Below are 24,129 nucleotides of genomic sequence, written 5' to 3' on the forward strand. Positions count from 1 at the left end.
GAGCAAAGCAAACCCTAAAGCAGTCTCTTAACTATAGAGAACCAATTGAAGTTTGCTGGAGGGGAGGTAGATGGGGCGTTGGGCTAAATGGGTGATGGGTATTAAGGAGGGCATTTGTTGTGATGAGCACTGGGTATTGTATGGAGGTGATGAATCAATAAATCCTACACATGACACTAACAAAACACTGTATGTTAACTAACTGGAATTTAAATTTTTTTTAATGTTTTTATTTTTGAGACAGAGACAGAGCATGAGCAGGGGAGGGGCAGAGAGAGAGACACACACAGAATCCGAAGCAGGCTCCAGGCTCCTCACTGTCAGCACAGAGCCCGACGCGGGGCTCAAACTCAGGAGCCATGAGATCGTGACCTGAGCTCAAGTCGGATGCTTAAGTGACTGAGCCACCCAGACGCCCTGTTAACTAACTGGAATTTAAATAAAAACTTGAAACTACAAAAAAAAAAAAGGCGCCAATGCCATGCATTTGATTTCTTAAAGTGTAAGAATATGAGAAAATCTGAAAGCAAAGTGGAATGTAGGTAAGAGACAGAATGAGCAGAGAACAAAATACATAAGTCTGAATAATTCCAAAGGAAAGCCAGATGAAGTGATACCACAGATTCCAAAGGGAGATGAAATATTGTAGAAGGTGTAAACATCAAAATAATATCCACCTTTCTGAGAGTAAGCCAAATGGTCAAAAATTAAGAGCTCAGTTCCTTTGTAAGAATAGTTTGGACAATGTGTCAGATAGAATTCAGATTTCTGGATACTCAGGAAAGATGAAAAGTAATGATTTGAAGACAGTGAATATCAGATGCTTTTGCCACTATCATTTCAAAAATTCTGACTGCATAGTAAAGGGGAAAACATGAGTCAGTGTGAATGGAAATATGTGGATGTGTGTGTTTGTATTAGTAAGGATTGGAGGGAAACAAAAATAAAGTATTTAATATGCAATAAATAATTACATGCACGTATAATATATGAAAGATGAGTGAGAAGGAAAAAAGATAGTGAACTAACCTTAAAGTAACTTTAAAAATCAAAAGAATGTGTGAAGGTACATAGCAGTCCATTGTTAAATAGGCAGCCTGGAAAAGAAGTGTTATGAATTTAGTTATTATTAGAACCTGCTTCCGTTTCTGCATCTGAGCATCTCTTGATGCCTTACAAACAAGATTACATTTTCGACACAACTTGGAATATTTGGAAGAGGTTGAATAATGACCTACTGTAATTTGACCATAAGAGAAGGAAAAATATCCATGCTTCTTTTCAATTAGCTTACCTTGGATCTGAGAATTAAAGACAAACCTGGAAAAAAATCTCTCCTAATCTAAAAGCTCTTTTTCTACATAAGAATTCTATAACTCAGCCAGGTTATTGAAAGTGTAATGTCTTTAAAAAAAAAATTGTTGGTTCTCCTCTTCCTCCCTCCCTCCCCCTGATCCCTGCATTAACATTGCAGTCATCAAGATCAATTTGGTATGTTTAGATTTTCCAAGGCAGTGGATTTGTTCTGAGTACAAGTGTGTAAGCACATTTGTCTCCATGATTAAAAGGAACCAGTACACCTCTGACACCCAAGAACACAAGCTTTATTTTTCTGAAAAGGATCAATAAGAATAATCTTCTGCATTAAGTGTCACTCCTGGCTACTCCTTATTTGTGCACAGACAGTAGTTTCCCTCTGAATCTCAAAGTGGATTACTACATACATTATTCCCTACAAATACAGCTGAGTCATTTAGAGTTCACTTCAGCTCTGATTAGACACAATGATGCAGGAGGAACACATCAGAGACCAGAGAGCATATATCGTACGCTTTAATATATCATATTAAAGGTATTAAATATACCTTTAGAATTAGGGGCGCCTGAGTGGCTTAGTCGGGTAAGCATCCGACTTTGGCTCAGGTTATGATCTTGGGGTTTCTGATTTCAAGCCCTGCATAGGGCTCTGTGTTGACAGCTCTGAGCATGGAACCTGCTTCGGAATCTGACTTCCTCTCTTTCTGCCCCACTCCACCTTATGCTCTGTCTCTGTGTGTGTCTCTCTCTCTCAAAAAATAAATAAATGTTAAAAAAAATTTTTTTAAGAATTAAATGGTATAATCTCTTAGACTAGTGAAATGTTCCTTGGTCTTCCTTGTTTGTAAAGAGCCTGGCAGGAATATAGAAAAGTCAATGTATGCAGTGTGGACGTTCCTTAACTAGACAGGCAGGGTGGGAGAAGTGCTAACTGTTGTTTTGTTTTTGGTGAAGTGATATGAAGGGTTAGAACTACTCTTTGAAATTTCCAAAATCTATCTACTTGATTGAAGTTTAGAGCTGAAATTCACTGGTGTTTAGATTATTGAGTCTCAAGATCATGAACAAGAGACTTAGGAAACTAATTAATGCATAATTATGACATGATCTCAAAAACCATTAAACAGAAAGTAGTGTTAAGAAACTGTAACATGTTCAAGATGTTTGAGGGAACAAAGATGATGGAGTTGTAGATTTCAGGCAAAACAGTGGTTCTTACAACTTTATAATACAGGTATTACAACTTTCTTAAGACTTCAAATTTTTCACAAAAGTAAATATTTTGAAACTTTCACTCCCAGCAAATTGGAAGTATTTGGTATTGTGAGAAGGTATCTGCATGTCTGTCTGCCTAGAAGGGATTGAGGCTTCTACTTTTACTCTGGAAAGATTGTGCTGTTGAGGGAAAGTTTGTGAAATCTGAATTGAGTTTACATTCCAGCTCTTATTTTTTCCCCACAAAGGTTCCTGTTTTCCCCCACATCCTTGCCAACACTTGTTTCTTGTCTTCTGGATTTTATCCATTCTAACAAGTGTGAGGTGATAGCTTATTTTGGTTTTGTTTTGTATTTCCCTGATGATTAGTGACATTGACCATCTTTTCATGTGTTTATTGACTATCTGTATGTCTCCTTTGGAAAATATCTATTGAGGACCTTTGCCCATTTTTAATCAAATTATTTGGGATTTTGTTGGGTTGTTTCACATTGATTTGTATAAATTCTTCATAGATTTTCTTTTTTATTGTTTTAAAAAAATTTTTTTTTAAATTTACATCCAAGTTAGTTAACATATAGTGCAACAATGATTTCAGTAGATCCCTTAATGCCCCTTACACATTGAGCCCATCCCCCCCTCCCACAACCCCTCCAGTAACCCTCTGTTGGTTTTCCATATTTTTAAGAGTCTCTTATGTTTTGTCCCCCTCCCTGTTTTTATATTATTTTTGTTTCCCTTCCCTTACGTTCATCTGTTTTGTCTCTTAAAGTCCTCATATGAGTGAAGTCATATGATTTTTGTCTTTCTCTGACTAATTTCACTTAGCACAATACCCTCCAGTTCCATCCACATAGTTGCAAATGGCAAGATTTCATTCTTTTTGATTGCCAAGTAATACTCCATTGTATATATATACCACATCTTCTTTATCCATTCATCCATCTATGTACATTTGGGCTCTTTCCATACTTTGGCTATTGTTGATAGTGCTGCTCTACACATTGGGGTACATGTGTCCCTTGGAAACATCATACCTGTATCCCTTGGACAAATACCTAGTAGTGCAATTGCTGGGTTGTAGGATAGTTCTATTTTTAACTTTTTGAGGAAACTGTGTACTATTTTCCAGAGTGGCTGCACCAGTTTGCATTCCCACCAGCAGTGCCAAAGGGATCCTCTTTCTCTGCATCGTTGCCAACATCTGTTGTTGCCTGAGTTGTTAATGTTAGCCTTTCTGACAGGCGTGAGGTGGTATTTCATTGTGGTTTTGATTTGTATTTCCCTGATGATGAGTAATGTTGAGCATTTTTTCATGTGTCGGTTAGTCATCTGTATGTCTTCTTTGGAGAAGTGTCTATTCATGTCTTTTGCCCATTTCTTCACTGGATTATTTATTTTTTGGGTGTTGAGTTTGATAAGTTCTTTATAGATTTTGGATACTAACCCTTTATCTGATATATCATTTGCAAATATCTTCTCCCATTCTGTCAGTTGCTTTTTAGTTTTGCTGATTGTTTCTTTCGCTGTGCAGAAGCTTTTTATTTTGAGGAGGTCCCAATAGTTCATTTTTGCTTCTGTTTCCTTTGCCTCCGGAGATGTGTTGAGTAAGAAGTTGCTGCGGCTGAGATCAAAGAGGTTTTTGCCTGCTTTCTCCTTGAGGATTTTGATGCCTTCCTGTCTTACATTTAGGTCTTTCATCCATTTTAAGTTTATTTTTGTGTACAGTGCAAGAAAGTGGTCCAGGTTCATTTTTCTGCATGTCACTGTCCAGTTTTCCCAGCACCATGTGCTGAAGAGACTGTCTTTACTCCATTAGATATTCTTTTCTGCTTTGTCAAACATTAGTTGGCCATACGTTTGCGGGTCCATTTCTGGGTTCTCTATTCTGTTCCAATGATCTGAGTGTCTGTTTTTGTGCCACTTCATAGATTTTCAATACTAATCCCTTATTTTCTATACTATCATTTGTGAATATCTTCTCCCATTCAGCAGTTTGTCTTTTAGTATTGTTGATGGTTTCCTTGGGTATGCAAAAGCTGTTTCTTTTAATGTCGTCCCAATAGTTTATTTTTGCTTTTGTTTTTCTTGCCTTAGGAGACATATCTAGAAAAATATTGTTATGGCTAATGTCATAGAAAATATTACCTGTGTTCTGTTCCAGGATTTGTATGGTTTCAGGTCTCACACTTACGTGTGTAATCAATTTTGAATTTATTTTTGTGCATGGTGTTAGAAATTAGTCCAGTTTTGTTCTTTTGCAAGTATCTGCCCAGTTTTCCCAGCATCATTATTGAAAAGACTGGCTTTTCCACATTGTATATTCTTGTCTAGACCATGTAAATGTGTGTTTATTTGGGGGGGGGGGTCTCTATGCTGTTTTATCGATGTTGCTTTTTTATCCATTCCACCACTCTTTTGATCAGAATATTTATCAGTTACATTTAAAGTAATTTTTAATAGCTATGCACTTATTGCCATTTTTAAAATATGTTTTCTTGTTTGTAGTTATTTCTTCTATTTTTGCTGTCATTGTGATTGATAAGTATAGTGTTTTGTTTGGCTTTCTTTCTCTTTTTTGTTTGCATCTAATAGAGATTTGGGGTTTGTGGTTACCATGATGTTCATATGTAAAACTCTAAGAAAATAGTAGTCCATATTAATTGGGTGGTAATTTAAGTTCAAACATTCACAGAGAAGAAGAAAAAAACTCTTTTTATTGATATTTTTCCTATTTCCAGTTATAGCAATTTCTTTTCCACTTAAAGCAGTCTCTAACATTTTTGTAAGGCTAGTTTAGTGGTGATAAACTCTATTTTTTGTCTGGGAAACTTTTTAATCTCTCCTTCAAATCTGAATGATAACCTTGTTGGATAGAGTATTCTTAGTTGTAGGTTTCTCCTTTTAGTACTTGGAATATATCATGCCACTCCCTTCTGTCCTGCAGTTTCTGCTATAAAATTAGATGATAGTCTTGTGGGTTTTCCCTTGTAGGTAACTTTTTGTTTCTCTCTTGCTGCTGTTAAAATTCTCCTTTTTATCTTTAACAGTTGACATTTTGGTTATTATGTGCCATGGTGTGGACCTCCTTGGATTCTTCTTGTTTGGAATTCTATGTGCTTCCTGGACTTGGATGTCTAGTTTCTTCCCCAGATTAGAGAAGTTTTTATTATTAGTTCTTCAAATAAGTTGTATATGTGTGTCTCTTTCTCTCCTTCTTCTTCTTCTGGGACCCCTATAATTTGAATGTTTGTTTCCTTAATTTTGTTCAAAAGATCTCTTAATCTGTCCTCATTTTTAAGTTTTTTCTCTTTGTTGTTCAGCTTTGTGTGCTTTCCATTATCCTGTCTTCCACATCGCTGATATGTTCTTCTACATCCTCTAATCAATTGTTGATTCCCTCTAGTGGGTGTTTTATTTTGTTGTTGTTGATTTCCTCTAGTATGTCTGATTAGTTCTTTTCTAAAAAAAAAATTATTTATTTGTTTGAGAGAGAGAGAGAGAGCAAGTGTGGGGGAGGGGCAGAGATAGAGAGGAGAGAGAGAATCCCAAGTATCCCAAGAATTTATGCTGTCAGTGCAGAGCTGACATGGGTCTTGAACTCATGACCCTGAGATCATGACCTGAGCCAATATCAAGAGTCAGACTCTTGACTGACTGAGCCACCCAGGTGCCCGTGATTAGTTCTTTTTAACATTTTATATCCTTATTGAAGGTCTCACTGAGTTCCTCCATTCTTTTCTCCAGCCCGTGGAATATCTTTATGATTATTAGTGTAAATTCTTTATCAGGCATATGGCTTATCTGTTTTATTTAGTTCTTTTTCTAACATTTTTCTGGTTCTTTGTTTTGGAGCACATCCTGTCTCCTCCTCCTGTTAAATTTTGTGTTTGTTCCTATGGGTTAGAAAACATGAGTGTTTCTCCTAAAGTTGAAGAAATGGTCTTGTGTATGGTGTCCCTTAGGCAGACTATATGTACTTGGTGATTTTCTGGCAGGCTGGAGCTCTGGCCATATTTACTAGTTACTCTTTTAAGCCATGGCTTTTTAAAGAATAAAGCAAACAATAAGAAAAAAGAAAGGAAGAAAATGAAAAAAATTTAAAAAGAAATAAAAGGAGATAAAAAAATTTTTTTAAAGAGCACAATATAGAAAAAAACAAGTCCTAAAAGAAAAAAAGAAGACATATTTTTAAAAGTAAAAAAAAATATTATTTCAAAAATCCCCAGAAAACTGCATTTTGTTTCTTCTGCTCCAGCACCACAAACAAGGCAGCTGGTGTGGGCTTATGGAGCCTAGGCTTGCTGAAGTCACAAGCTCACCATGAAGCAGACCCTGCCCTCGTCTGGGATTTTATGCTAGAGAGGGAGAGAATATTCTCACAATTCCTTAGCCCTTTTAAATCATAGTCCTTTTTCTGTGCCCCAGCATAACCAGGATTGGTGTGGGCTTGAGGACCATGGGTTTGCTGAGGTCAAAAGCTTTCTGTGGTAATCTGACCCACTTCCTACAATGGCCAGACCCTGTTTAAGTCTGGGCTTTTAAGGTTGAGGTGGAGAGAGGTTTCTCATGGTTCCTTGACCCTGTTAAATTTGGCTTCTTTCTCTGTGACCCAGTATGACTAGGGCTGGTATAGGCTTCTGGATGCTGAGCTCACTGGTGTCAAGCTCACTGAGATGACTAGACCCACCCATTATGGTGTCTGAACCCTGCTCTTGCCTCAGTTTTCAAGGTGGGGTGGGAACATAAACTGATATTTTCCAGTCCCTCTGATCTGGAGAGCTTTCCCACAGCTCATACATTGCTAAACAGAGCTCTGGGGACGTCTCTTGCATATGCTAGTTGCTCTTTTTTCATTAATTTAATTTAATTTAATTACAGTATAGTTAACATAGTGTTGTATTAGTCTTGGTGTAAAATATAGTGATTCAATGATTCTATACATCACCTAGTCCTCATCATGACAAGTGCAGTCCCATCACCTATTTTACCCATTTCCCCACCCACTTCCTTTCTAGTAACTATCAGTTCTCTATAGTTAAGAGCCTGTTTCTTGGTTTGTCTCTCTTTTTATTCTCCTTCGCTTTCTTGTTTTGTTTGTTATATTTCACATATGAATGAAGTCATATGGTATTTGTCATTCTCTGACTGACTTATTTCACTTAGCATTATACTCTCCAGCTCCATCCATGTAATTGCAAATGGCAAGATTTCATTCTTTTTGATGGATGAGTAATAGTCCATTGTATATCACTTCTTTTTTATCCATTCATCTATCGATGGACCCTTGGCTGCTTCCATAATTTGTCTATTATAAATAATGCTGCAGTAAACATAAGGGTGTATGTATCCCTTCTTATTAGCACTTTTTTTTTTTTTGGTAAATACCCAGTAGTTTGATCACTGGATCACAGGGTAGTGCTATTTTTAACTTTTTGAGGAAACTCCATGCTGTTTTTCAGAATGGTTCCACCAGTTTGCATTCCCACTGATAGTGTAAAAGTGTTCCTTTCTCCACATCCTTGCCTGTTGTTTCTTGTGTTTTTAATTTTACCCATCCTGACAGGTGTGAGGTGACATATCATTGTAGTTTTGATTTCCATTTCCCTGATGGTGGTTGATGTTGAGCATCTTTTCATGTGTCTGTTGGCCATCTGTATGTTTTCTTCAAAGAAATGTCTCTTCATTTCTTTTCATTTTTAAACTGGATTATTCATTTTGATATGTTGAGCTTTATAAGTTCTTTATATATTTTGGATACTAACCCTTCATTGGATATGTCATTTGCAAGTATTTTTTCCCATTCAGTTGATTGTCTTTTACTTTTGTTAATTGTGTACTTTGCTGTGGAAAAGCCTTTTATTTTGATGTAGTCCCAATAATTTATTTTTGCTTATATTTTAGGAAACATATCTAGAGACATGTTGCTGTGGTCATTGTCAAAGAAATCATTCCCTGTGCTCTATTCTAGGATGTTTATAGTTTTGATTCTCACATTTAGGTCTTTAATCCATTTTGAGTTTATTTTTGTGTATGGTGTAAGAAAGTGGTCCAGTTCCATCCTTTTTCATGTAGCTGACCAGTTTTCCCAACACCATTAGTTGAAGACACTGTCTTTTTCACACTGAATATTCTTTTCTGCTTTGTCAAAGATTAATTGACCATATAATTGTGGGTTCATTTCTGGATTATCTATTCTATTCCATTGATCTATGTGTCTTTGTGCCAGTACCATACTATTTTGATTACTACAGCTTTGTAATATAACATGAGGTCTGGAATTATTATACCTCCAGGTTTTCTTTCCTTTTTCTGGTGTGCTTTTGCTATTTGGGGTCTTTTGTGGTTCCATTCAAAAATTAGGCTTATTTGTTCTAGTTCTGTGAAAAAACACTGGTGGTATTTTGATAGAGGTTGCATTAGATGTATAGATTGCTTTGGGTAGTATAGAAATTTTAACTTTATTTGTTCTTCCAGTCTATGAACATAGAGTGTCTTTCCATTTCTTTGTGTCATCTTTAATTTATTTCATCAATATTTTATAGTTTTCAGAGTACAAATCTTTCACCTCTTCAGTTAGGTTTATTCCTAGGTGTCTTGTTATTTTAGGTGCAATTGTAAATGAGGTTGTTTTTGTAATTTTTCTGCTGCTTTATTATTAGTGTATAAAAATGCTATAGATTTCTGCACATTGCTTTTGTATCCTGTGACTTTACTGAATTCATTTATCAGTTCTAGTAGTTATTTGGTGGAGTCTTTAGGGTGTTCTACATATAGTATCATTTCATCTAAAAATAGTAAAAGTTTTACTTTTTCCTTACCAGTTTGGTTATTTCTTTTTGTTACCTAGTTGCTGTGGCTAGGACTTCCATTGCTATGTTTAATAAAAGTGGTTAGAATGGGCTTTTTTGTCTTATTCTTAACCTTAGGGGGAAAGCTTTTAGTTTTTCCCCATTGAGCAAGATGTTTGCTATGGGTTTTTCATATATTGCCTATATTATGTTGAGGTATGTTCCCTCTAATCCTACTTTGTTGGGGGAGGGGGGATTATCATGAATGGTTCTGCATTGCCAAATTCTTTTTCTGTGGCCATTGAGATGATCATATGATTTTTATCCTTTCTCTTATTGATATGATGTATCACATTGATCCAACCTTGCATCCTGGGAATAAAACCCACTTTATCATGGTGGATGAAATTTTTACTGTATTGTTGGATTCTATTTGCAAGTAGTTTGTTGAGAATTTTTGCATCTATGCTCATCAGAGATAAGGGTCTGTAGTTTTCTTTGTTTTTGTGTTGTTTTATCTGGTTTTTGGTACCAGAATGAGAGTGGCATCATAGAATGAATCCAGAAGTTTTCCTTCTATTTTTTGGAATAGTTTGAGTAGAATAGTTATTAAAATGTTCTGCTTTAAATGTTTGGTAGAATTTTCCTGTGAAGCCCTCTGGTCCTGGACTTTTGTTTGTTTGGAGTTTTTTTGATTACTGATTCAATCTTCTTGCTGGTAATTATCTGTTCAAGTTTTCGAATGCTTTCTGCTTCAGTTTTGGTAGGTTGTATGTTTCTAGGAACTTAACCATTTCTTCTAGGTTGCCAAACCTTTTGGCATATAGTTTTACATAATATTCTCTCACAGTTGTTTGCATTTCTTTGTTGTTGGTTATTTATCCTCTTTAATTGGTAATTTTGTGTATTTGAGTCCTTCCCCCTCCCAACACACACTGTGTCTCTTTGATGAATTTAGGTAGAAGTTTATAAATTTTGTTGATTTTTTTCAAATAACTACCTCCTAGTTTCATTGATCTGCCATGTTGTTTTTTTAGTTTCTGTTTTTGAGCTTCTGTCGCTTTCTTTCATGATTTGCTCATTTTCTTTAGTGATACACTTGAATTCCTTACTCTTTATTTTTTTGCATATCTTTTACTGTTTTGTGATTTGTGGTTACCATTTGGTTTATATATAACTTCTTCTGCATGGAGCAGTCTATATTAAGCTTAATTTTGAACTCATTTTTCACTCTGCTCCCCTCTAATTTTCAGATATTTGGTATCATATATATATATCATATATATATATTTTGAGAGAGAGAGAGAGAGAGAGAGAGAGAGAGAGAGAGAGAGGGGTGGGGAGAGAGAGAGAGAGGTGGGGAGAGAGGGAGAAAACCAGCACAGAGTCCGATGTAGGGCTCGAACTCAAACTCATGAACCGTGAGATCATAAGCTGAGCCAAAATCAAGAGTTGGACACTTAACCAACTGAGCCATCCAGGCACCCTGGTATCATATTTTACATTCTTTAATTTTGTGCTTGTCTTGACTGATTTTTACAGATCTTCCTTTTTTTTTTTTTTTTTTTGGCCTTCTTAACATTTCTCATAGGGCTTGTTTAGTGGTCATGAATTCTTTTAACTTTGGTTTGTCCAGGAAACTCTTTATTTCTCCTTCTATTCCAAATGATGGCCTTGATGCATCGAGTACTCTTGGCTGCAAATTTTACCCTTACAGCACTTTGACTATATCATTCCCATCCCTTCTGGCCTGCAAAGTTTCTGCTGAAATTCAGCTGACAGCCTTATGGGGTTCTTTTTGTATGCAACTTTTCTTTTGCAACCTTTAAAATTCTTTTTTTTTATTTTTATTTTGAATGTTTTTTTATTTTTGAGAGAGAGTGCGAGTGGGGGAGAGGCAGAGAGAGAGGGGGACACAGAATCTGAAATAGGGTCCAGGCTCTCTGAGCTGTCTGCACAGAGACTGAAACGGGGCTCTCACTCACATGCTGTGAGATCACGACCTGAGCTGAAGTCGGAAGCTCAACCGACTAAGCCACCCAGGTGCCCCTAAAATTATTTTTAATCATTTGTTTTTTGTTTTGTTATTTGTTTGTTGTCATTTTAAGTACTCTATGTCATGTTGCAGACCTCCTTGGGTTGAATTTATTGGAGGGATCTCCGTACCTTTTGAATCTGGATGTTTCCCTTGCCAGATTTGGGAAATGTTTAGCTATTATTTTATCAAATACATTTTCTGCCCCCCTTTCTTGCTCTTCTCTTCTGAGATCCCTGTAATGCAAATGTTATTATGCTTGATGGTGTCACTGAGTTCCCTGTTTTCATTGTTCAGTATTTATCTCTTACCTATTCAGCTTGATTACTTTCCATTACTCTATGCTTCAGGTCACAGATATGTTCCTCTGCTACCTGTAGGCTATTCTTTATTTTACCGATTGTATTCTTAATTTCTTTTACTGAGTTAATCATCTCTGATGTTCTTTTTTATCTCTTTGTCAGTGGTCTCACTGCTATCCTCCACCCATTTCTGGAGTCCAGTGAGTATGTTTATGATCATTACTTTAAATTCTCGATCAGACATCTTACTTATTTCTGTTACACTTAGGATGTATGACAGATTGGGCTGTGATTTGGACCTATTCTTTCATTTTGGATTTATTTCTCTATCTCTTCATGTTGTCTACCTCTCTGGGTCTGTTTCTCTGTTTTAGGAAAGTCAGCTACATCTTTTGCTCTTGAAAGTAGTGGCTTTATGTAGAAGAGGCCCTGTAGTGCCCTGCAGTGCGCTGTTTGCTATTCACCAGTGCTCGACGCTTCCTGGGAGTCTCCTATGTGTATTGCTTGCCTAATGCTATTGTGTCTGAGTCGCTTTTCTTTGCAGTCCAGAGGTCTGAACTGACTTTCTACCTGTTGTGGCTATGTTTGCTGTCTGTGATGTTAGTGAGACCTAGGCAGGTCTGCTCTGAGGTGGCGTGACGACAGAAGGGCGTGAGGATGGGGTGGCAGTGGTAGCAAAATTCGCACTGAGCCACTAGTCCTAGGCTGGATTCTTTGAAGCACGGTGGCAGCCAGGGGCATGGCAGCCAGGAGCACTCACTGTCTGTGTACAGGGTAGCTGGAAAGGGTATGCTTAGCATTAGCAAAATTTGCACTGAGTCACTAGTCTTAGGCCAGATCCCTGAAAGCATGGTGGTTGCCAGGGGCATGGTGTGTGTGGAAGGGTTGGCTGGATGGGGCATGTGTGCCATTAACAAAATTTGCACTGAGCCCAGGGCCTAGGCCAACAGGTTTGAGTAGGTCAGTCCTCAGGAGAACTTGTGGGTGGGGTACACTGCTAGCAAGTGTCTGCTCAGAGCCACCTCCTGCAGGTGGCTCTATATTTATGCTGGGAGGGGGCACGGGAGAGGAAAATGGCATCTGCCAGCTCTTTGGTTCTAGAAGTTCTCCAATAGGCTCTGGAATCAGTATAAACAGATTTCCTTCCCCCTTTGTCCCAGGTGTTGTACAAACTATGGCTTCTATGTTGCCCCTCACCCAGTGCTGAGTCAGCTGGCCTTAAACCTCCAGGCTCCAACTGCCACTGGTTTTACAAAACTCACAGAATCCTTCCTCTCATTTTCAAGGCCAGAAGTTCTGGGGATTTGTTTTCTCTGTGTGGGCTCCCTGGTGCTTCCCCCTCTCAGCACCCACGGCTCCCTCCCTCCTACAGGCAACATCCAACCATCCTTTCTGCCCTTCCTAACTTCTCTGATGTGGTTTCTTCTCTACACTGAAATGTGGAGTTTGTTCTGTCAGTCTTCAGATGGCTCTCTGGTTTATTTACTCAGATGTGAGTGATATATAGTTGTAAACATGCACTGAGGTGAGATTAGGGTCCTCCTACTTCTGCCATCTTCCAAAATCTTTTGCTAGTTAATCTTTTAAACCATGGCAATTTTTCTGTGCCCAAAGACAGAGGAATCTGTTCCAAGTCCCTCAGTACTATCCTTCCCCACCACCATCCTCAGCATTGGAGGTAGGGGTTCCTTTTATTACCATCTCTCTCTCTCTCTCTCTTGCTTTTCTCTTGTTGTTTTCTGTCTTTGGTTGTTCAGTGACTGTTCAGCCAGCCATAAGTTTTTTTTCAGGAGCAATTCTTGTATTAATAGGTATAATTTGGTGTGTTATGTGGAAAAGGTGAGTTCACAGTCTTCCTACGTTGCCATCTTGACCCAGAACTGAGAATGAAGTTTTATTCTTTTACAGTGAATATCCAGTTTGCTAGCACCATTTCTAGAAGAGACTTAATACGTTGAATATTTTTGACTCTCTTGTCAAACATTAGTTGAGTATATATACTAGAGTTTATTTATGAACTCTCAATTCTGTTCCATTGATATATTTGCCTGTTTTTATGATAGCACCATACTGATTTAATTACTATAGCTTTATATTATACTTTTTTTAATGTTTATTTATTTTTGAGAGAGAGAAAGAGCGTGCATGAGTAGGGGAGAGGCAGGGAGAGACATAGTCACAGAATCTGAAGCAGGCTCCAGGCTTTGAGCTGTCAGCACAGAGCCCAATGCAGGGCTCTAACTCATGAGCTGTGAGATCATAACATGAGCTGAAGTCAGATGCTCAACCAACTGAGCCACCCAGGTACCCTTCTGTAGCCTGATATTATAGTTTGAAATCAGCAAGTGTGATGCCTCCAGCTTTGTTCTTTTTTATTAGGATTTCTTTTGCTATTCAGTGTCTTTTGTGGTTCCATATAAATTTTAGAAGTGTTTTTTCTGTTTCTGAGAAAAATGTCATTGGTATCTTGATAGGGATTCCACTGACTCTCTAGATGGCTAGTGGTAGTATGGACATTTTAAGAATATTAATTCTTCCAATCCATGAACATGAAATACCTTTCCATTTATTTGTGTTGTATTTGATTTATTTCATCAGTGTCTTACGCTTTTTAGAGTAGAGATCTTTCACCTCCTTGTCTAGGTTATTCCTCAGTATTTTATTGTTTTTGATGCCATTATGAGGTCAGTTACTTTATTTCTTTTTCAAAAAATTGGTAGTGTACAGAAACATTACTGATTCTGTATGTTCATTTTGTACCCTGCAATTTTACTAACTTTGATTAGTTCTAAGTTTTCCGTTGAGTCTTTTGGATTTTCTATATATAAAATCATATCATTTGCAAATAGAGACAATTTTACTTCTTCTATTTCAACTCTGTCACCTTTTCTTTCTTTTTCTTGCCTAATTGCTACAACTAGGTCCTCAGGAACTGTGTTGAGTAGCAACAGTGAGAGTGGGCATCCTTCTTTTGTTCCCAACATTGAAGGAAAAGCTTTCAACCTTTTATCATGGAATATGATGATAGCCATGTGTTTGTCATAGATCACCTTCATTATGTTGAAGTATGTTTCTTCTATGCCTAATTTAAGTGGTTTTTATTATGAATAGATATTAAATTTTGCCAACACCTTTTTCTGTGCCTTTGGGGATGATCAAATTATTTTTCATTTATTTTTATTAATGGAATGTATATCACATTTATTGATTTGCATATGTTGAACCCTTCTTGCATCCCAGGGATAAATCCCACCAGATAATGGTAAATGATCCTTTGAATCATTTTGAATTTGCTGAGTCATGTTGAATTCACTTTATTAATATCTTGTTGAGAATGTTTATATTTATACTTATTTAGAGATCGAGGCCTATAGTTACTAGTAGTGTCTTCATCTGGCTTTGATATCAGGATAATGCTGGCCTCATAAAATGAGTTTGGGATGGCTCTCCCCTCTCGGATTGTTTTTTAAGAGTTTCATAGGGGTGTCTAGGTGGCTCAGTCATTTGAGTGTCTGACTCTTGGTTTCAGCTCAGATCATGATCTCATGGTTCATGGGTTTGAGTTCTGCATTGGGCTCTATGCTGACAGTGTAGAGCCTACTTGGGATTCTCTTTCTCCTCTCTTCTCCTTCCCCCTCCTCCAAATAAATAAATAAACTTAAAAAAATAAAGAGTTTGAGAATAATTGGTGTTACATCTTTAAATGTTTGGCACAGTTCACCAATAAGTCCATCTTATATTGGGTATTTCTTCATTGGGAGACTTTTTACTACAGATTCCATTTCCTTATGTGTAATAGGTCTGAATCATGAATTATTTCTTCATGATTCATCTTCTGGTTTGGGTATTTCCAGGAATTTTTCCATTTCTTCTTGGTTGTCCAGTTTGTTGTTTTATAGTTGCTCATAGTAGCCTCTTATGATTATTTGTATTTCTGTGGTTATTTTTAATGTCTCCTTTTTCATTTATAATTTTCTTGATTTAGATAATCTTTTTCTCTTCATTAGTACAGTTAATGTTTTGTCAATTTTGTTTGTTTTTTCAGTAAACCAACTCTTATTTATTTTTTTAAATTTACATCCAAGCTTATAGTACAGTGGTTTCAGGAGTATATTCCTTAATGCCCCTTACCCCTTTAGCCCATCCCCCTTCCCACAACCACTCCAGTAACCCTCTGTTTGTTCTCCATTTTTAAGAGTCTCTTATGTTTTGTCCCCTCCCTGTTTTTATATTATTTTTGCTTCCTTTCCCTTGTGTTCATCTGTTTTTATCTTAAAGTCCTCAGTAAACCAACTTTTGGGGTGGTTAATCTTTTCTATTGTTTTCCTGTTCTATATTTCAGTAATTTATGTTCTAATGTTTATTATTTGCTTCATTTTGCTAATGTTGGACTCAGTTTCTTCTTTTTCTAATTCCTTAATGTATAGAGTTGGGCTATGTGGGATATTTCTTATTTCTTAATATAGGTGTTTATTACTGTGAATATCTCTTGTAGAACTGCTTTTGCTGTATTCCAAGAGTTTTCGTATATTGTGTTTCTATTTTCATTTGTCTCAAGAAACATATTTCCCCTTTAATTTGTTCTTGATTCATTTGCTATTCAGGAGAATGTTGTTTGATTTCCATGTATTCATGAATTTTCCAGTTTTCTTCTTGTTATTTCTAATTTCATCCTTTGTAGTCAGAGAATTGTACCTGATATTTTAGTCTTCTTGTTTTTGCTAACTCCTATTTTCTAGTCTGACATGTGGTTTATTCTTTAAAAAGTTCCATGTGCATTTTACAACAATCTGTATTCTATCATTTGTCAGATAAAATGTTCTATATTTATCTATTAGGTCCAATTGGTCTATAGTGTTGAAATCCAGTCTTTCCTTACTGATTCTCTATTCAGATAAGCTGTCTATTGTTGAGAGCAGTGTAGTAAAGTCCCCAATTCTTACTGTAGTATTGCTTGTTTCTCCTTTTAGCTTTGTTCACTTTGCTGTATGTTTAGGTCCTCTGATGTTGGACACATAGATATTTATAATTTTTATATATTCATAAATGATTAATTCATTGTCATATAATGACTTTGCCTATTTTTACCATTTTTAACCTAAAGTTCAATATTTTCTGATAGAAGTATAGCTAATTCTGCTTTTTGTTGTTGCTATCAATTGTGTGAAATATCTCTTTCCAGTTCTTCACTCTAAGTGTGTCTTTAAGGCTTAGTTTTCTGTAGGTAGTATATCATTGGATCTTTTTATTTTATTTATTTTATTCATTCACCCATTCTGTATCTTTTGATTAATAATTTAATACATTGATGTTTAAAGTAATTAGTGATAGACAGGATTTATTATTGCCATTATGTTAGTTAATTGATTTCTGGTTGTTTCCTAGATCCATTGTTCCTTATTACTTATCTTGCTGCCTTTATGTTTTGATGTCTATCAGTAGGCATTGACTTCATCATCATGTTCTTTTGTGTAATTGCTTAGGTTTTTCCCTTGTGCTATGAAGCTTACATAAATTACTTTACAATTATAATACTCTGTTCTAAAATAATAACAACTTCAATAGAATTTCTAAACTTTATACTTGTATTTCTCCTCCATCTCACATTTCAGGTCTTTGCTGTTACAATTTACATATTTTATGTTGTGTAACTAATAAAATATTTTTTTAGTTATGGTTATTTTTAATACATTTGTTTTAACTTTAAACTAGAGTTGTAAGTGAATTATGCACCACCCCTACCATATGACAGAATTTAAGTTTAACAAAGTGTTTAGCATTACCAATGAGTTTTGTGCTACCTTTTTAATGTTTTTATGATGTTAATTACCCCTGTCTTTTTACTTCCACTTAAAGAATTCCCTTTAGCATTTCTTATAAGGCATGTCTAATGGTAATGAATTCTCTCAGCTCTTGATTTTTTTCAGGAAGTCTTTATCCTGCTCTCATTTCTGAAGGACAGTTTCACCAAGTATAGAATTCTTAGTTGACAGATTTTTTTTTTCTTCAATATTTTAAACATGTCAACCCATTCTGTTCTGGCCTGAAATGTCTCTGGTGACAAATCTGTCAACAGCATTAGGGGTTTTCCTTGCATGTAGTTTTTCTCTTTCTGCATTCAAAATTCTTTGTCTTTTGACAATTATGTGTATTTCAGTGCAGCTTTATTCAGGCTCACCCTATTTAGGGTCCTTTGACTTTCGTGGACATGGATCTGTATTTCTCTTCCCAGTTTTGGGAAGTTTTCAGACCTTACTGTTAAAATACTCTTTATGTCACTTTCTCTTTTCTTTCTGATATTTCCATCATGCAAATATTGCTTCTTTCCATGTGTCACATAAGCTCACAGGCTTTGAGTTTTTAATTTTTTTTAATCTTCTGACTAGATTATTTCAAATGTTTTATGCTCCAGTTTGCTGATTCTTTCTTCCATATTATCTAGTTTGCTTTTGAAACTCTAATGAATTCTTCAGTTCATTTACTGTATCTTATAAATCAGGATTTTTTATGGTTTCTATTTTTTAATGGTTTTTACTTCTTTATTAAATGTTCATTTTTTTTTCTTGAATTGTTTTTTGAATTTCATTTAATTGTTAGTCTGTGTGTTCTTGTTGTTCACTAAACTTCCTAAGAGGATTATTCTAAACTCTTTAAATGACAGTTTATAGATCTCCATTTCTTTAGGGTCAGCTATTATAGCTTTATTAGTTTTCCTTGGAGGTAATATATTTACCTGATTTTTCATTATCTTTGATTTTTTACATTGGTATCTGTGCAGTTGAGTAATCAGTTTCCTCTTCCAGACTTTACAAGTTTACTTTGGCAGAATAGATCTTAATCAGTCAGCTCAGTTAGATTTCTGGGTGTGTCTACTATTAATGTCCTTGGTAAGGTAGGCCTATTATTATTGTCTATTTTGGGGGTGGCAGCTGTCCCAGTTCTGCAGTCAGAGCTGGGTGGTGTGCCACTGGCTGAGAGAAGTTGGGTAGGAACCCTGGCTTGGTTTCTTATCCATGTCAGGCTGTAGAATGCGCTCCACAGTGGGCTAGATTCTCTGGTCAGGCTTACTAGATAGTTGGTACTGGGTATAGATTTATTAGTAAATGGTCCCTCAGCTTCCTTGTTCTGGCAGGGCAGCAGGGACGGACCCAGACCCTACTTATTATTTGAGAATCTAACTCAGTCAAGAATGTTCACTTAATTCCCTTGTCAGGTGAGGCCACCATTTTGCTGGGCAAATGGGGGAAGCCATGGGTTGTGTTCTCCATTTAAGTACCACTGTAAGAAGGGCTGTTGGAGCAGTGCAGATTTCTGTGTGCTATGATTAGACTTTTTGCTCAAATAGGCTAAAGGCTGTATTCAGCAGTGAGTGGGGCTATAAATTAGTTTGCATGCCTGGGCACAGTGGGAGAAGCAGCTCTAAAGGTGAAAAAGCTTTTTATCTTAACTCCAGTCAAACTACACCCCCAGTTCCCTGGCTGAACAGAGAGACATTGGGTTTCCACTGCAGACTATCAGCTATGCCTGCCCATCTTTGCTCAAGTTGCTCACTTACACAGCTTCCACGTGTCCTTACCTGAACTTCTGGACTAGAAAGGCCTAGGAGTCACAGCGGATGTGGTTATGTTTCAGCTTACTTGCCTGGTAACCAGCCTTTCTACTACATCTTGTTCCTATATTACCAATGACTTTTCAAACCCTGAGGGTATCTGTGGATGTTTGCAAAGGCTAATGGTTTACTTGCTCTGACAATTTCAGAGTATTTACAAAGCACTACTTCTGTCTAGGGCTTCCCCCAGGCTGCCTAAGCCCCTTTCTTTCTTGGAGCAAGTTAAAACTATTTGCTCAGTTGCATTCTTCCAAGAAGTGCAAAGGAAGGAGAAAGGAAACAAAAACTCTTCCTCAGGTTGCCTGACATTTGATCTGGAATGAGGTTTGGCAAGGGTAGGATTTGAAAATAGTCCAGTAAGTTTAGCACCAAAACTTACGTTTGGAGGTCTTTTCTTATCATGTGAAATGTTCAGAATTGGCTATCTTATTGAGATAAAAGGGACAAATCTGAACAAGATCTTTTAGTGGACACCAAGAAACATGTAAGTGGCTTTATTTTTTGGATGGAGATGATTCAATTAAGATCCCAGTGCAAAACTCTATTTTCCACTTGCTAGAAAGGCAGTGAACCAAGGAAGAAGAAAAAATAATGTATCTAAAATTGTGATTTTTGACCTGTTAGATTTTATCTAATGGATTTTAAGGGGCAAAATTACACATAAACAGAAAACTTTATTTTAGAAAGTGGCTTAAATGATTGCAAGAGCTGTTCTCTGAGGAGAGGTTTCAAAATATTATTAAAAAAAAATGTGAGAAAAAGTCTTAAATAATGGGACTGCAGTAAGGATTCAGTCTTGGCAATAAACATTGATATTCCCCAACTGACTTAAATTTGATTGTGCCAAATGAGTAATGCTCATGAATTAATGTAAATTATTTATTGAAATTCTTATACCTCCCCTTCAGCAGAACCTTGTCAGAGAAGAATAGATCCCCATAGAACTCTACCCTGAGCTTTCTGTCAGGAACACTTTAAATTACTCACATAATGATGCTTATGCATCTACTAATAGAAGTAGTTCGAGCCTCAAAATGCCCCTTAGTGAATAAATACCATGTGAGCAACTCTCTCTGACTCATTGCCTTCAGTGGACATTTGTCCTGGAAGGCAGGGAGTATAAGTCTTGGGGTGTGAGGTATGTTTCTGATTGTTTAGATTTGAACTAAGTTTCTTATTTATTCTAATTCTTTCTCTTGTTTTTCTCCCTCAACTTAGTTTTATGTAAAAGGCTAACATCATGGTCATCTGATTTTCTCACTGTGTCTATCATTTATGTTTAAGCAAAATGTGGAGTTCTTTGCAATTTTTTTAATATTTACTATAAGCGTCAACTGGATGGTGCCACTATTTGGTGTGACATAGAGGAATTTATGCATTGCTAGGTTAAGAAAACAAATTAACGAAAACAAAAATATATGTTAGGAGATGACTGATTTTTACCTTCTAAATATAAATGTCTGTATTTTAAATGATGAAAATAAGTTGGAAAATTTAACTTTAAAATATCAATACATATATATTGAAAAACCCAAACAGAAGGACAAAAGGAGCAATGACAAAAAATTTCCAAATATAATAAAGTGATACTTCTAGGAATTCAGTAAATCTTACTTTAGTTGCAAGTAAATTCTTCCTTTTTCAAAGCTCTAGTCCGATTTATCAATTTATTCTCAGGTTTTAAATTGCCAATTTCCACTTCAGTGGCTATATTAAATTTTTGCTAGTAATGTGCTAGAAGAACATCATACTTGTTCATGTACATTCACTTGGTCAGAGTTTTGTCTTATGTCACTTAGTACATTAGTACACTTAGTACTAAAGTGTCTCAATATATCCTGAAATCACCTTATCTTTGAGGTTATTCTGCCTTTTATGGTAGAAGCAGGTGATGGCATTGTGGCTATTCTAGATTTCTCATTGTTTCCTGTGGACTTTCTCTGAGGCAAAGACTCAGCAACTTTTCTAAGAGTCAAGTTAACTATAAAGCCGGGGTGTCTTTATACTCACAGTGTTCTACATTATGAGCATAGGTTTGTTATTTGAGGAAGCGAGAGCCAAAGATTAAGTATCCTGAGATTTCCCCCTGCCACCTCTTTCTCTCTCTCGTTTCAACTTCTATGACTGCTATAAATAATGAATCTAAAACAAGAACAATGCTGGGAGCAAGTAGCCACTCGGGATATTATTTAATTCATGTTTTTAGAGATTTAAAACGTAAGGATAACTAATAAATATATTTGAGGTGTTTAATGCATAGCTATATTGTATATATAATATACAACCTTGTATACATGGAGTTTGAGAAACATTTTCAGTATAATCGAAAGAAATTGGATAGACCTTTGAGACAGCTAACAGATGTTAAAATATCAGTTCTACTGTTAAGTAGTTTCGCAAACTTGGAAGATATTTTGCTCCTCTGAGGTTCAATGTCTTTATAGAAAAAGTTTTTAAGAAAATATAAAAATCTTAGTTATTGTAAATATTGTATGAGAGTAACATGAACAGTATTTGGAATATAGTAAATTCTTAGTGAACATTACTCAGTTAAAGCTTCAGAAATGAACTGCAAAACATTTCCTGAAAAATGCCTTCAAATGCCAAAATATATTTCAAAATACTAGTTTACATGATTTTAGTATGTAAATTTGTATCAGTGGGTCTTCTTTCCCTGGGACTGCCAGTTTGCTCTTGACATCAATGGATAGGTTAAGAGGAATTCAAAGTTTGGATGGAGGAGTTGGATACATCTTTTTCTTAAAGTAACATTTGTTGGGTCATATTGCATCATGATTTCAAATATTTTCAAAAATTATATGTATTTTTTATACTTCTCATACCTACGTCAGGAGTGTGTATGATTCCTCCCTAACAGATGAAGAAGCAGAAGGTCCAAGACAACTCAGTTTTAAGAAAAGCTCTGCTCCTCTTCAAGATCTGATATGCCATTTTAAAACTTATGATAATAAGAACAATTGATTTCAATTCTTCTTCCCAAGTTTAAGAAAAGTGTAGAGTGATGACCTCATAACCTCCAAGTCCTGGCTGACTGTATTCAGGTGAAAACAGACACTCGTGGTAAATGTCCTCTAACCCAGGATCTGTCTTTTCTTGAGGCCTAAGTCTGTATAATTGACTTGATGTGATGCTTCTGGGCAAATAGGCTCCATGGTTATGTCTGGAGATTGGGGCTTTGCACCACTAAGTTTCAGAGGGGTTTCATATCTTCTTGACAACGTAACTATATGTGGTTAAATATTAACTAAAAGATACATCACATTTTTAAAATTATTATTCTCCATGAGGTAGACTGGTTTTGATATATACATATTAGCTTCCTGTCTAAATAATTAAATGTATAATTCCCTCACTTCACTGAAAGTGGAACTGGATTGAGGATTGCTAAGTAAAACATGCTGAAATGATAGGACCAGTATCACTTATCATCTCTATGGTTATGTTAGTGAGTTTATATGTTGGAAATATCTGGTTCTCTTTTATCACTCTCTGTAGGGAGGGTTCTTCAGTTATCAGGATGGAGGAGTCATTAAATCCTCCCTAATCACTTCCATGATGCTGGCTCTTCTCCGGAGAAGCTGAGTGGCAAGCTCTTAGATTGATCTGTCTGCTGACTGCTTTGTAAGCGGCCACCTGGAGGGCTGGTCACAGGCTCCTGTAGGAATCCATCTACTGCCAAGTGCAAGAAAAGGGAATCACCTCTAAAGATTCTCAAGTGCTAATATAGAGGAATAGAGGGGGGAAAGGAAGGTTTATTTTTAATATTAATAGGTGTAAACCTGAAAAGCTACTGTGACCTACTATAATCAAGTAGCCTTCAAGGTGTAAGGAGTTTGGAATGATGTAGTATATAGTGTTTTGGGGACATTATTTAAAATTTGTCTGTAGATATTTCAGGGTCACATGTCCTTTGCTTATCTCATGCATTTGAAAAAAAAGAATGAATTGCCATAATATCTCTTTGCCCGGTGATTTTTGCTGGACTCTAGTTTCTTAAATATAATAATTGAAAGGTAAGGAAGTTTATGTAACTATGAGGTGTAATACTTTTTAAAGGAACAGAAAGATTTTATATGGAATACTATCAGAAAAAAAAAAAAGGAATAATCACTGTCAGAGACACAGCTACAACATTGATCATAGAGTTGGGGACGATCACAAGAAACCAGGCTTAATTCCTACCTTGCCTACAGTGTAACTGTGACCACTTGAGTAAGTCATTTGACCCGCTAAGACCAGTGCTGTCCAACCTAAATTCCAGCAACAAATTCAAGCTTTAGATGCAGTTTGCTTATGGAAAAATAGGAAAAAAAAATACCTTCTCATAAAAATTTCTTTTATACTTAAATAAGATAATATACATCTTAACATATTTAGAATGAAAATACACTAAACATAAAGGCCAAGATAGTGGAGATGTTCTTGTAGTGGGGCAAAATCTGTAACTATAGAACATAGCATCTTGCCAGTTAATAAAAATTAACATCTATCATTGGTTACCCTTTTCTTCTGGTGGCAGCCCCCTAGATTTTTCATTCATGCTTTTCCATGAACAAGGAGTGCTATATGATCCAAATCCTGATCATCTACACCTGGAGTTTGAATTTAGGGAAGAAAGGTCCAGAAAGGAACATAGTTGGAAGGATCTCATTCCAATGGAGCATTCCAGAAAAAACTATCCGTTTACGCCCATTGCCTGTTTCCCTGGACCATCACTGGTTGCTGTCCTTCCTGAGGCCTCGTGACTCAGTTTTTCCTTTGATTCTTCAAGAGTCCCTAGCTTCTCCATAAATTCCCCTCTTTGATTAGCAGAGTCAGTTTCTGCCAAACACTCTGGGC

Source organism: Lynx canadensis, chromosome C2, assembly GCF_007474595.2.
Source record: "Lynx canadensis isolate LIC74 chromosome C2, mLynCan4.pri.v2, whole genome shotgun sequence".
Taxonomy (NCBI): Eukaryota; Metazoa; Chordata; class Mammalia; order Carnivora; family Felidae; genus Lynx; species Lynx canadensis.